The sequence below is a fragment of the Schistocerca gregaria genome, chromosome 3 (genome assembly GCF_023897955.1).
Source record: "Schistocerca gregaria isolate iqSchGreg1 chromosome 3, iqSchGreg1.2, whole genome shotgun sequence".
Classification (NCBI taxonomy): Eukaryota; Metazoa; Arthropoda; class Insecta; order Orthoptera; family Acrididae; genus Schistocerca; species Schistocerca gregaria.
Window position 1 is genome coordinate 123,773,945 of NC_064922.1, and position 15,025 is coordinate 123,788,969.

The window sequence follows — 15,025 nt, forward strand, 5'->3', positions numbered from 1 at the left end:
CCATTTCCTCTGTCCACGATCTGACATTCTGCAGCTGTACTTTGTTTTCTGATACATTCACCGTGTTCACCACGCATTTACCCTTTTTAACCGTCACTAGTCATTCTAGTACATGCCCTGGTTGTGAAATTTCTTGTCTTGAGATAACCATTTCCGTTTCGCTCTGTCTTAACGCCTTCCACTCTCAGCAACATTACTTTTTCTTCCCGACGACCTATTTCCTCAGCGGATTCGCGATCCGTTTCGAACTCGTAACCCTTCGGTTCTTCTACTATTAGGGGTGTGTCTCTCCCATGTATTCTTACAAACTTATCCGCATAGTCTAACTTCATGTTATGCTCTGTTAGGAAGTTTCTACCTATTAATGTATCGTATGCAATGTCTAGTCGTCTATCATACATCTGAGACTTCTGTCCCACTTCTTGTGCACTTAAGTGTATTTGTACTGTGCTTACTGTACATACAACTTCGCTCGTTGCACTTTTTAATCAAAGCCTTTCTGCTTCAGTAATTCTAATTGCACTGTCCACTGGAAAACTTGTTCTCTTGAGTAAACACAACTGTGTTCTGTGTCTATCAATAACTTTAAATACTTTTTTAATTCTATACAGAATAACATTAGAACTTCATTCTCGTTGCACAGTCAATCACCCTAACTGTGGGCGCCACTATCGTAGCAAGGCCCGACTGTGTGGCCTTGCCGCCTCCTAGTTTCTCTGCACCACTTTGCCTGTTTTACTGGATACTGGCACCCTGACTTTTCTCCAGGCGTCCCTTCATGACAGCCTTTAGCTTATTGGATTTGCCGCTTACACTTGAAGCAGGCCACTGTCGTACACGGGAAACCAGAGTTACCCGGTAAATTACATGGTGAACATTTCCACCCCCTTCAACCTCCATCGGTTTCTCTATGTTTTCCCTTGAACTCCCTTACATCTATAGGAAGACTTCTCCTTAGCCTTACCCGAAATTCTGGGTCGGTGTGACGCCCCTTGCCACAAATATAGCAAATGTTGGTGAACTCTTTACCGGTCATTGCCCGTACTCTACCGTCTGGCTCATTCTTTCTGCATTTGCTTGCGATATGACCTTTCAACCCGCATGTGTAACATTTTAAATCTTTAATCTCTTTAGGTATTGAATACAATTGGGGAGAAGAGGAGATTGTGGCACAACTTGACAAGAAGAAGGGACCGGTTGTTAGGACATGTTCTGAGGCACCAAGGGATCACCAATTTAGCATTGGAGGGCAGCGTGGAGGGTAAAAATCGTAGAGGGAGGTCAAGAGATGAATACAGTAAGCAGGTTCAGAAGGATGTAGGTTGCAGTAGGTACTGGGAGATGAAGAAGCTTGCACAGGATAGAGTAGCATGGAGAGCTGCATGAAACCAGTCTCAGGACTGAAGACCACAACAACAACACAGTCTCTTTAGCGCTTCTCACCGTTTCCCTTACACGGTTAAAAGTTCCCCTTGGGGCCAGTACCCGATTTTTCATTGGTAGTATCGTGCACTCCTCTTGCAGTGCTATCCCCACTGCTGCCGCCAAGCCTATTTCATCACCTCGACGTCGCAGTATTGTTTGAATCCTGCCATTGCTTAAACCCAGAATGAAACAAGCACTTCCTAATGAGTGAACCAATTCTATTGCACCCTTCACGTTTTCGCGACTCGTGACCCGACTTATTGCTTTTCTGAAAACTCTTTCCAATTCATCGATTCTAGTTGCCCATAACGAGATCGGTTCACCTTGTACTTTCCTTGCTTAAAATATTCGGCGTGCGTAATAGTCTATCGTACGTTAGTTTGCGTAACTTTGTTCTACAACGCGCTTCACTTCTTTCCACGTACCCAAGCGTTCGAGTAGGTTCAATCTCGACCTGGCCTCACCGGTAATCTCTGCTTTCACAAATTTTGATAACGTTTCGTGTTCCTCCGGCTTTACTAATTCCAATGTCGCTTCCACATGCTCACTAAACTCTCTGAGATCTATTTTGATCCCTTCAAACACTTTCTAAGCAATACACAAGGCTAACTTAACCGACATTTAGCCACTACTGGAGGACAATGAAGCTTCGTAAGTCAGGGGCATCTTACTAAATTTAACAATATTAACACTTTAAAGTTACAATATTCTTAAAACAAAATTTATGGGTACCGCATCTGTTGATGTGTCGTCTTGTTCTTCCGCACCCACTGTGTGTCTGCGCTGTGGCGATGCGTCGGCCGCTGTCTTCTACTGCGCCGACACCCTCACTCGCCTCGGCGGCTGCTGCTGCTGCTGCTACGGCCGCTACGGAACCGGGACACTCGGTCTCGACATCGCGGACCTGGCTGTTGAGGCACCCCTGTGCCTTGCTGCCTTGCGCCGTTCTGTCGTAGTCCTACCTTGCCTTGCAGCCGCTCGGACTTCTGAGACTGTATTGTCGTGTGGACGATTGCGTACTTGCTTTGACAGTTGTGAGTCTCCACAATTTGCCGACCGGAGTGGCCATGCCGTTCTAGGCGCCGCATTCTGGAGCCGAGCGACCGCTACGATCGCAGGTACGAATCCTGCCTCGGGCATGGATGTGTGTGATGTCCTGCGGTACCTTAGTTAGGTTTAATTAGTTCTAAGTTCTCGGCGACTGATGACCTCAGATGTTAAGTCGCATAGTGCTCAGAGCCAGCCCCCACAATTTCCTGCAGGTTGCTAGAAACGCTGTAGCAGTGGCTACCCGCTTCCTTCAGTGGATCGTACCTCTGGTTGTTGTTGTGGTCTCCAGTCCTGAGATTGGTTACACGCAGATCTCCATGCTACTCTATATTGTGCAAGCTTCTTCATCTCCCAGTACTTACTGCAACCTGCATCCTACTGAATTTGCTAAGTGTATTCATCTCTTGGTTTCCTTCTTCGATTGTTACCCCGCACGATGCCCTACAATGCTAAATTTGTGATACCTTGAAGCCTCAGAACATGTCCTATTTATTGTCCATGTTTCACTTCCATACATGGCTACACTCCATACAAATACTTTCAGGACGACTTCCTAACACTTAAATCTATACTCGATGTTAACAAATTCCTCTTCTTCAGAAACGCTTTCCTTGCCATTGTCAGTCTACATTTTATATCCTCTCTACTTTGACCATTATCAGTTATTATGCTCCACAAATAGCAAAATTCCTTGACTACTTTAAGTGTCTCATTTCCTAATCTAATTCCCTCAGCAACATCCGACTTAATTCGACTACATTCCATTATCCTCGTTTTTCTTTTGTTGATGTTCATCTTATATCCTTCTTTCAAGACACTGTCAATTCCGTTCAACTGCTCTTCCAAGTAATTGGCTGTCCCTGACGGAATTATAGTGTCATCGGCGAACCCCAATGTTTTTATTTCTTCTCCATTGATTTTAATACCTATTCCGAATTTTTCTTTTGTTTCCTTTACGGCTTGCTCAATATACAGATTGAATAACATCGGGGAGAGGCTACAACGCTGTCTCATTCCCTTCTCAACCGTTGCTTCCCTCTTATGTCTCTCGACTCTTATAACTGCCATCTAGTTTCTGTACAAACTGTAAAAAGCCTTTCGCTTCCTGAATTTTACCCTTGAAAGAGAGTATTCAAGTCCACATTGTCAAAGGCTTTCTCTAAGTCTACAAATGCTAGGAACGTAGGTTTGCCTTTCCTTAATCTTCCTTCTAAGATAAGTCCTAAGGTCAGTATTGCCTCACGTGTTCCAATATTTCTACGGAATCCAAACTGACCTTCACCAAGATCGGCTTCTACTAGTTTTTACATTCGTGTGTAAAGAATTCGCTTTAGTATTTTGCAGCTGTGGCTTATTAAAATGATTGGTCGGTAATTTTCACATCTGTCAACACCTGCTCTCTTTAGGATTGAAATTATTATATTCTTCTTGAAGTCCTGAGGGTATTTCGCCTGTCTCATACATCTTGTTCATCAGATGGTAGAGTTTTGTCAGGACTGGCTCTCCCGAGGCCGTCAGTAGTTCTAATGGAATGTTGTCTACTCCCTGGGCCTTGTTTCGACTCAGGTCTTTCAGTGCTCTGTCAAACTCTTCACGCTGTATTGTATATCCTGTTTGGTATTCATCTACATTCTCTTCCACTTCCAGAATATTGTCCTCAAGTACGTCGCCCTTGTATAGACGCTCTGTATACTCCTTCCACTGTTCTGCTTTCCCTTCTTTGCTTAGAACTGGGTCTCCATCTGAGCTCTTGATACTCATACAAGTGGTTCTCTTTTCTCCAGAGGTCTCTTTAATTTTTCTGTAGGCAGTATCTATCTTACCGCTAGTGAGATAAGCCTCTACATCCTTACATTTGTCCTCTAGCCATCCCTGCTTAGCCAATTTGCACTTCCTGCCGATCTCATTTTTCAGACATTTGTATTCCTTTTTGCCTGCTTCATTTACTGCAAGTTTATATTTTCTCCTTTCATCAATTAAATTCAATATTTCTTCAGATACCCAAGGATTTCTACTAGCCCTCGTCTCTTTATCTACTTGATCCTCTGCTGCCTTCACTACTTCATCCCTCAGAGCTACCCATTCTTCTTGTACTGTATTTCTTTCCCCCATTTGTGACAATTGTTCCCTTATCCTACGTACCAGTTGCTAAAGTGTCTACGTGCTACCCCACACTTGGAATCAAAAGTTTTATTTATGTTGCGTCCTAAGTGTTGGTTTTGCCTGAGACTGAGCGACACTTTTCGTAACTACAACTTAGCTGGTTGGACTTAGTGAGAGGGAGACTTTGACCCAAAAATTTTAAAAATTTGATGTGAAAGAAGCTAAAGGTATGGAGATAACTAAGGAACACCCCAGAAATATTTTAACAAATCTAGTTTATTTGAAAAGATGCAGAACGAAACCCTCCTGATCTGGCTGAGACGGTTCCTATGAGCCGCTAAGCCTAATGCATGATTGCGCAATACCATTGCCGTTCCGTTAACTCATAGAATGTGACGCACACAAAAATTCATATTCCCACAGCTGCTGCCTATCGACTCGTGCAGACTCCCTACCGCGACCTCTCACCTAGATTGCTTCTACTTCTCGTCTACTACAGCTCTTCGACTAACTCCCTCGGTGCGTCTTGCTGCCGAGTTATGTATCATTTTTCCCTTCGACCCCGTCGGCTACTGCCATGACGTAATGTTCAGGGCTACTTGGCTCCTTATTGGCTGTAACTGTGCGCTGTTCATCAGCGGTTCTTCAGAGGCTGGATGTCGGGGTAGAGACGCCTTTCTTAATATGGTCACACACTGCGTCCTGTATTGGCTTCTCATGAAGCAGTGCTGTCCCACCAGATGGCCATCTCTCTATTTCTCTCTCGTCCAACGTTCTCTCTCTCTAACCTGAAGTGCCCTATGCCTATTAACACTAATTTCATTCCTTATCAAGGACCCGGTTCTTAAAAATACACAGAGCCCTCCTTGTGCCTTTATGACTTCTAGCTTTTAACTTGTTATCAATACGTCCTGGGGTCACCAGGCCGCTTCCGGGTCTGTGATTCTTCTCTCTACGCCTAAATACGTTACGGTTGCTTCTTTATAGTTTATCATTTTGTCATTAACAACGCCTTAACAATTTCCCGTTTTGTTATTAATAATGCAATTCAGACTTGAGTTTACTCACGAATATAAAAACTCCTGTTTTGCACCCTGCTGTGGCATGGTCATGCAGGGTTACGACATTCACACATGTGTAAATAAAAAGGAAAATTGTCCCCCTAAGATCCACCAATTCGACAACAAGCTTAGTATCACCCTTCCACGTTTGTTGAGCGCTTTAAAATTTTACTTGTCCAGAAAAAAATATTGAAGAGAATCGTAGGTGCTTTCAGGTAGGCAATCGAATGATACCTCTCCATTCTGCTATGCATTTTACCAAGTGGCCAGGTTTCCCTTACGGGTTTGTCTAGGTACATTTTTCAAGCGCTCAACAAACATGGGCAGGGGGCATCGACAGTACTGACGAACTTGGGATCCTGTTCTGTTTTATTCGCTCATGTGCCTTTTCCGCACCCCTCCGTTAACACCCGACAGGACAAAGCAAAGCAGGACAGAAAAGACGCTTTGATCCTTCTGGTCACGTTGAAATTTTGTCGAATGGTTTTGAACGGTCTCTTGTGGGCACACAGCACGCCAGACACGTACGGAAACCGCGTAATTTCCACACTGAGCCGGCGCGGTACTAACGTCCATCGTAAAAAGGGTAAAACGTAGGTAACTGGGTGTGCGACGAACTTAGCATCGTGTGACGCGTCTACGGTAGTGTTTGCCAGAATTTTGTTGAAATGTGCTGCCAACGTCATTTCGCTAATCCACCCTGTACTTCATATGAGCTTCGGAACACCGGCCCTTTTTTTTCGCGTGTGTCGAGACCTTGCTGTCTTGAGTCGTCGTGCTCGACAGTGACGTCACTGGGTGCCAGTACTTTACACCGTTACAGAAGAAGATTCTCCGCGGCTTTGAGCGAAATTGCAAACTTATCGTTGCAGCGGGTGAGAATTACAGGGTTTCGAAAAAAAATGGTACTTTAAATCTGTTGCGGATTTATGTTCCGTATGTTTTACTTTATCCACTTCGTAAAACTGGCGATATTTAACAGCTAAGTAACTGTTACGTTGCACAGAGCAGATGGAACATACGTAATGGTGTGGTCATGAAGATTTAAAAATGTTATTATGCCATCTAAGTGTGGACTACAGACCAAAACGACTGTTGGTATACATTAAAAGCGCTCCGTCTCCAGGCCACAAGTGGCCCATCGGGACCATCCGACCGCCGTGTCATCCTCAGCTTAGAATGCGGATAAGGAGGGCGTGTGGTCACCACACTGGTCTCCCTGATGGTTGGCTTTTACCGGAGCCGCTACTGTTTGGTCGAGTAGCTCATCGATTGTCATCACGAGACTGAGTGCACGTCGAAAAACGGAAACAGCGCATGGCGGCTCGGATGGTCACCCATCCAAGTGCCGGCCACATCCGCCAGCGTTTAACGTTGGTGATCTGACTGGAACCGGTGTATTCGCCGCTGCAAGGTCGTTGCGGGTATAAATGAAAAAAATATGTGAAAATCCGGTTGTTCTTGTGGTTCTAAAAGTAACATCCACTGAAGAGCCCAAACATTATGACCACCTACCTAAAAACTTGTTTGTCCGTCTTTATAACGAAATATACCAGTTATTCTGCGTATCAGACATCCGACAGTTCGTTGGTAGTTTTGTGGAAGTGGTGATGGCGCCCGAGATGGGTTCTAGAGGACCTACATCTGGCGAACCTGGTCGCCGAGACCTCAAAGTAAGTTCACTATAATGCTTCTGCAACCTCTCTGACATCGTCCTGGCTCCGAGACACGGACAATTATAGTGCTGAAAGATGACATGTTCGTCGGGGATAATATCGTGCATGAACGGATACACGTAATTCGCAGCTGACAGCGTGTCTTCGATTACTACCGCAGGTCCCACGCAAGCACCGCAGAATGTCTCCCACTGCCTAAAAATGCTCCTACCAGCCTGCATCCATGACGCGCTGCACGTTCCGAGCAGCTGATAAACTCGATGATGGCGTGTATGGATACGGCCAAAGACGTAGTAATGATGGCCCCATGCCCACGGCAGTCGGAACTGACTTTGCCGTTGCGCCGACATGTGAACACACAGGAGTTGTGTGCAACAGTGTACAATGACGGTGTGCTCCGAAGCATTTGTGCCCGCACCAGTATTGTGCTCTTTCGACAGAGATGCCACAGATCACAATCTATCCTACTTTACAGAGCAGAGAAGTCAGACGTTCTGTGAAAAGTCGTGGGTGTCCAAATAGTTAGCGGCTGGTGATAGTTTCATTGCCTTACCTATTGCCTTAGATGCTCACGATAGTAGCGCATGAACATTCGACAAGCTTCGCCGTTTTCGAGACACTCGTTCACAAGCTCTGCGAACTAATAATCAGCCCCGTGTCAAAGTCACTTATCTTAATGGATTTTCCCATTTGAAGCCCGTATCTTCGTTAAGGTGATACCCCCTCCGTGTCTGCTCCGCTTACGTCCTTTTGTTATCACGTCACGTGCCCGCGACGCCACCACGCGTAATCCAACGTCGCGGTGGGCGGTGGTCATAATGTTTTGGTTAGTCAGTGGTATCCACACCGACGGAGCTCAGCAGCCAGCAATGTCGATAAATTTATGTTTAATGTTACAACTGTGGGCTTGCTTCATAAAACTGCCATGTACACAAGTCGCTCTTGTTCAACACTGTGGATCATGCTGCTATTTATCTCCCGTGTTGTTGGAAATCAACGGGGGGCCAGTGGGTGCTGAAACATACACTACTGGCCATTAAAATTGCTACACCGCGGAGATGACGTGCTACAGACGCGAAATTTAACCGAAAACAAGAAGATGCTGTGATATTCAAATGATTAGCTTTTCAGAGCATTCACACAAGGTTGCGTACCATCACGTTTCACACTTTCATAAAGGTCGGATTGTAGCCTATGGCGATTGTGGTTTATCGTATCGCAACATTACAGCTCGTGGTGGTCGAGATCCAATGGCTGTTAGCAAAATATGGAATCGGTGGGTTCAGGAGGGTAATACGGAATGCTGTACTGGATTCCAGCGGCCTCGTATCACTATCTATCGATATGACAGGCATCTTAACCGCATGCCTGTAACGGATCCTGCAGCCACGTATCGATCGCTGGGTCAACAGATGGGGACGTTTGCAAGACGACAACCATCTGCACGAACAGTTCGACGACGTATACAGTACCATGGACTATCAGCGCGGAGACCATGGCTGCGGTTACCCTTGACGCTGCATCACAGACAGGTACGCCTACGATGGTGTACTCAAGGAAGAACCTAGGTGCACGAATGGCAAAACGTTATTTTTTCGGATGAATCCAGGTTCTGTTTACAGCATCTTGATGGTCGCATCTGTGTTTGGCGACATCGCGATGAATGCACATTTGAAGCGTGTATTCGTCATCGCCATACTGGCGTATCACCCGGCGTGATGCTATGGGGTGCCATTGGTTACACGTCTCGGTCACCTCTTGTTCTCATTGAGGGATGTTTAAATAGTGGAAGTTACGTTTCAGATGTGTTACGACTCGTGGCTCTACCCTTCATTTGATCCTTGCGAAACCCTACATCTAAGCAGGATGATGCACGACTGCATGTTGCAGGTCGTGTAGGGGCCTTTCTGGATATAGAAAATGTTCTACTGCTGCCCTGGTCAGCACATTCTACATCTACATCTACATCCATACTCCGCAAGCCACCTGACGGTGTGTGGCGGAGGGTACCCTGAGTACCTCTATCGGTTCTCCCTTCTATTCCAGTCTCGTACGTGGAAAGAACGATTGTCGGTATGCTTCTGTGTGGGCTCTAATCTCTCTAATTTTATCCTCATGGTCTCTTCGCGAGATATACGTAGGAGGGAGCAATATACTGCTTGACTCTTCGGTGAAGGTATGTTCTGGAAACTTTAACAAAAGCCCGTACCGGGCTACTGAGCGTCTCTCCTGCAGAGTCTTCCACTGCAGTTTATCTATCGTCTCGGTAACGCTTTCGTGATTACTAAATGATCCTTTAACGAAGCGCGCAGCTCTCCGTTGGATCTTCTCTATCTCTTCTACCAACCCTATCTGGTGCGGATCCCACATTGCTGAGCAGTATTCAAGCAGTGGGCGAACAAGCGTACTGTAACCTACTTCCTTTGTTGTCGGATTGCATTTCCTTAGGATTCTTCCAATGAATCTCAGTCTGACATTTGCTTTACCGACGATCAATTTTATATGATCATTCCATTTTAAATCACTCCTAATGCGTACTCCCAGATAATTTATGGAATTAACTGCTTCCAGTTTCTGACCTGCTATTTTGTAGCTAAATGATAAGGGACCTATCTTTCTATGTATTCGCATCACATTACACTTGTCTACATTGAGATTCAATTGCCATTCCGTGCAACATGCGACAATTCGCTGCAGATTCTCCTGCATTTCAGTACAATTTTCCATTGTTGCAACCTCTCGATATACCACAGCATCATCTGCAAAAAGCCTCAGTGAACTTTCGATGTCATCCACCAGGTCATATATGTATATTGTGAATAGCAACGGTCCTATGACACTCCCCTGCGACACACCTGAAATCACTCTTACTTCGGAAGACTTCTCTCCATTGAGAATGACATGCTGCGTTCTGTTATCTAGGAACTCCTCAATCCAATCACACAATTGATATGATAGTCCGTATGCTCTTACTTTGTTCATTAAACGACTGTGGGGAACTGTGTCAAACGCATTACGGAAGTCAAGAAACACGGCATATACCTGTGAACCCGTGTCTAAGGCTCTCTGAGTCTTGTGGATGAATAGCGCGAGCTGGGTTTCACACGACCGTGTTTTTCGAAACCCATGCTGATTCCTACAGAGTAGATTTCTAGTCTCCAGAAAAGACATTATACTCGATCATAATAAGTGTTCCAAAATTCTACAACTGATGGACGTTAGAGATATAGGTCTATAGTTCTGCACATCTGTTCGACGTCCCTTCTTGAAAACGGGGATGACCTGTGCCCTTTTCCAATCCTTTGGAACGCTTCGCTCTTCTAGAGAGCTACGGTACACCGCTGCGAGAAGAGGGGCAAGTTCCTTCGCGTACTCTGTGTAAAATCGAACTGGTATTCCATCAGGACCAGCGGCCTTTCCTCTTTTGAGCGATTTTAATAGTTTCTCTATCCCTCGGTCGTCTATTTCGATATCTACCATTTTGTCAACTGTGCGACAATCTAGACAAGGAAGCACAGTGCAGTCTTCCTCTGTGAAACAGATCTCTCACCAATTGAAAACGTCTGGTCAATGGTGACCGAGCAACTGACTCGTCACAACACGCCAGTCACTACTCTTGATGAACTGTGGTATCGTGTTGAAGCTGCATGGGCAGCTTTACCTGTACACGCCATCAAAGCTCTGACTCAATGCCCAGGCGCATCAATGCCGTTATTATGGCCAGAGGTGGTTGTTCTGGGTACTGATTTCTCAGGATCTATACACCCAAATTGCGTCAAAATGTAATCACATGTCAGTTCTAGGATAATGTATTTGTCCAATGAATACTCGTTTATAATTTTCATTTCTTCTTGGTGTAGCAATTTTAATGGCCAGTAGTGTATATGCTGCTTGACAGATAGTTTCCGATTTTATTGGACTTCTGCCTACCAAGGGCTGAAGGGAGATTGGAAGTGGACGAAACAAGCGAAGAGGAGGACACTCGAAGTGGACGAAACAAGCAAAGAGGAGGAGTACAAATACAGTTTAAATACCACTTTATCCAATGTTTCTGTTTGTCACAAGCCAGGTGGTATGATGTGGATGTGCTAGTAAACAAACAAGCGCTCACGAATAACCTTCCTGTGGCGCATTAATAATATTACAGGAGTGATTAGTAGTTGTCCCTGGAAACACATATATCTCTTTATACAAATTGATCCCTTATGTAAACAAGAAGCCGCTCTGCCACTGGTCACCAGCTGCATTGGTCAGCATCTGGTATCGTAATAGCACTGGAAGTAAGACCTACGTATCAATTAATTATTTCGTTTTTGTTCTAACGCAAAGGAAACACCGAAATACGCTAAAGCATCGAAAATGATCCCTATCTTATCTAAGCACTGTGATAGTCATTAAATATACGAATTTCTATTATCGAACGTCACTGGACAGTTGGTTACGCTGCATCTCCCAGTAGTATTCGTGTGGACGCAAAAGCTGTTTCAGCAAGTTATAAATGCTGAAATGTTTCGTAATGTAGAGTATGAACGGAACCAAACCGATAAATCTGGCAGTCTTGTCGACACAATGATATATGCATTGATTTTTGTTCACTAGAATGAAGCAAATGGAAAGTAAAATTATAATAAAAATGTACTTTTACTTTCGCTAAGCATATAAAATATGTTCTTCATTATAAATCATACTAAAATGTACGTACATAAGCCGCTATGAACGTGTGATTTTTTACGAAATTTATGCTATTTGTAATCTACATAGCACACCAACACATTTAATTTACTACATGATATATTTTTCATCATTTTACTTGACTTAAATATTATATTTTACTAATGGCTAATTCCTATTAATTCAACTTAGGAAATTATAAAATTTGCTACATCATCAAAGAAATAAACGAAGAAATTTAGTCTTACATGAGGGGGTGGCGGAGAAAGAGCGCAACTTTGGCTGCTCTGGCAGCGGCACATGGTCACCGCTGATGACAAAGACCTGGTCTAATGCTGATTATGTTGACTAAACAGACAAAGCGCCTATGGAACGGAGTGATAAGATTATACTAGGACTTCTATGCGTTGAATCAAAAGTGAGCATTGTTTGGTGGATATGAAGGGCGAGTAGCAATGTCTAAAATAGAAAAAACAGCGAGGGAAATACGTTGTTCATTTGGGAACGCTGGAGGGTGAAGACATTTTAGAGAGACACTGTGAAAAGTGGTTTACGTCTTATAATGTGAGTGGTGGAGAATGACTGATGTGATTATAGAGTTGACTTGAGAGAACTGTTATCTCGTGTTTAAGAGATTCTGGTTCGCAATGATATTTGCATCAATAAGTGAGATGTGGCTGACTCCAGGCGTTGTATACTGGAGGGGACTGGAGATTCCGAATATGTTTGAGGCAGCAGGACCCTTCACTTTGAGAGCAGTTAGGCAAGTATTGAAAGAATGGGGAAAGATTATAGATATCTTTTAAATGTTTGTAACAATGGTACACTTTAGAAGCATTGTTGAAATATTCAAGTTGGAGCTGTGTGAGATATAGGAGGGGTGTCCAGAAAGTACGTTCCAATCGGTCATGAAATGTAAACGAGCATCACGTCGCTCTTCTCATTTTTGAGCTCACAGAGAGCGCGTAAAGATGTCTAGAAAATAGTGTCTCCCGCCAAGTACGAGGGCCTGGTGAGAAATTTCGACTGAAGCTATGCAGCCAACATTGCATAACTGACGTGCGGTCTCTTCTTCAAACCAATTCTCAGCCGCATTCTGCAGGGGCAATGAAGACGCTCCTGCAACGTTTTCAGTTGGAAATGTTGGATTACCCACAATACAGCCTATAACTGTCTCCCTCTGAGTTTCATCTTTGCTCACATGAACCGCTGGCTATGAATTCAACATTTTGGCACATACAACGAGCTGTAGGCCAGCGTAGAGAATTGGTGGAAAGCACCTTCTATGATGAGAGTATTGGACACTTGGTACAACGCTACGACAAATGTCTGAGTCAGAACGGCGACTACATAGAGAAGTAGCTTGAAGGTGTAGCTAACTGTTACAAATAAAACATTTCTGATTTTCACTGTGGTTTCCACTTCGCGATCAATCGGAACTTACTTTCTGGACGGCCCTCGTGTTACAGTAACACTGATTAAGCGATGGTCAAATGTAAGCGGGTTCACCGAATATAGACTGCGTTGCAATTAATTCTGACGAGATACACTTCACGTATGCTTAGGTCTGGATATGTAACTATTTATACTTCCATTCCATCCGTACAGATGTCGAATTGAGCTCCTGTTAAGGGACAACGTTATTGGACAACGAGATGGTTGAGGTGGTGTCAGATAAGCTAACATATCAGAAATTGTTGTGGTCTGATGCATGACACAGAGTTATTGTACTGTCTATTTTGAACATGTGTACACTGTCTGATATTTAACTGTGGATCTTGCCAATGTTTTCAGTTCACTACGATGCATGGATTTAATTATTCAGATAATATAAATTATCTAGTAAATGGCTATTATGGTGTGCCCTGAAATCTACATTCAACTACTGCAAAAACTCCCTTTTAAACTGCCGGCTTTATTTGGTACAAATACGACTGGTAATGAATAATGAGATTGCTCGTGCTGAAATTATTAGTTTTGTCGTGTTCTTATTTTATTAATATGAATCAGCAATGGTTAGGAAAGAACACAGTTGCAATTTTTATTTCGGTCCTTTCAACGTTTTGACTGGTTGAAGAATTTTGATAGTCACTCTAAATAAGCGAGGTGATAGAAAAAGATGAAAGCAAACTCATATTGCTGTTACGTAATGGAAATGAAGTCGCATGCTCCAGATAGAGCGCAGGGGAACGATGCGGGACGTCCGCATTGCCGTACCAGGCAAGATCCTAATGGTGGCGGTTTGCCGTTGCCTTCCTCCGATCGTGATGAGGATGAATGATGCTGATTAAGACGACGCAACAGCAACCAACACCCAGGCATCACGCCGGGAATTGAACCCGGGAGCTCGTGTTCGGAAAGCGAGAACGGTACCGCGAGGCCACGAGTGGCGGACTGTTACCTAACACTATTATGTTTTCAACTACTGTAACATTTTTCCTTCGTTCCCGCCTGTAATGTATCATGGGTTTCACAAAACTCGCTTTCGTTATCATGACGTGTATTTCTCCAGTAGTACCAGATGTGATATACACTGAACTGCAAGAGTTGTGCTCGTTTGTTACAGCTGCTCACAAATATTTTTATCCGAGAGCTGATAACACTGTTTCCGCTATAATTCCTAAAAAAAAATAAGGAAAGAAACCCTGATCACCGCTGAAAATGTGAAGGTAAGAGGACGTGCAAGATTGTGTCACGTGAGCATAATTTGTTCTTCCTCCCATTCGTTGCCTTCTACAGTAATGCGCACTACTGGAAATGAAAAAAAAGAACACATTGACACCGGTGTGTCAGACCCCCCATACTTGCTCCGGACACTGCGAGAGGGCTGTACAAGCAATGATCACACGCACGGCGCAGCGGACACACCAGGAACCGCGGTGTTGGCCGTCGAATGGCGCTAGCTGCGCAGCATTTGTGCACCGCCGCCGTCAGTGTCAGCAAGTTTGCCGTGGCATACGGAGCTCCATCGCAGTCTTTAACACTGGTAGTGGACGTGAACCGTATGTGCAGTTGACGGACTTCGAGCGAGGGCATATA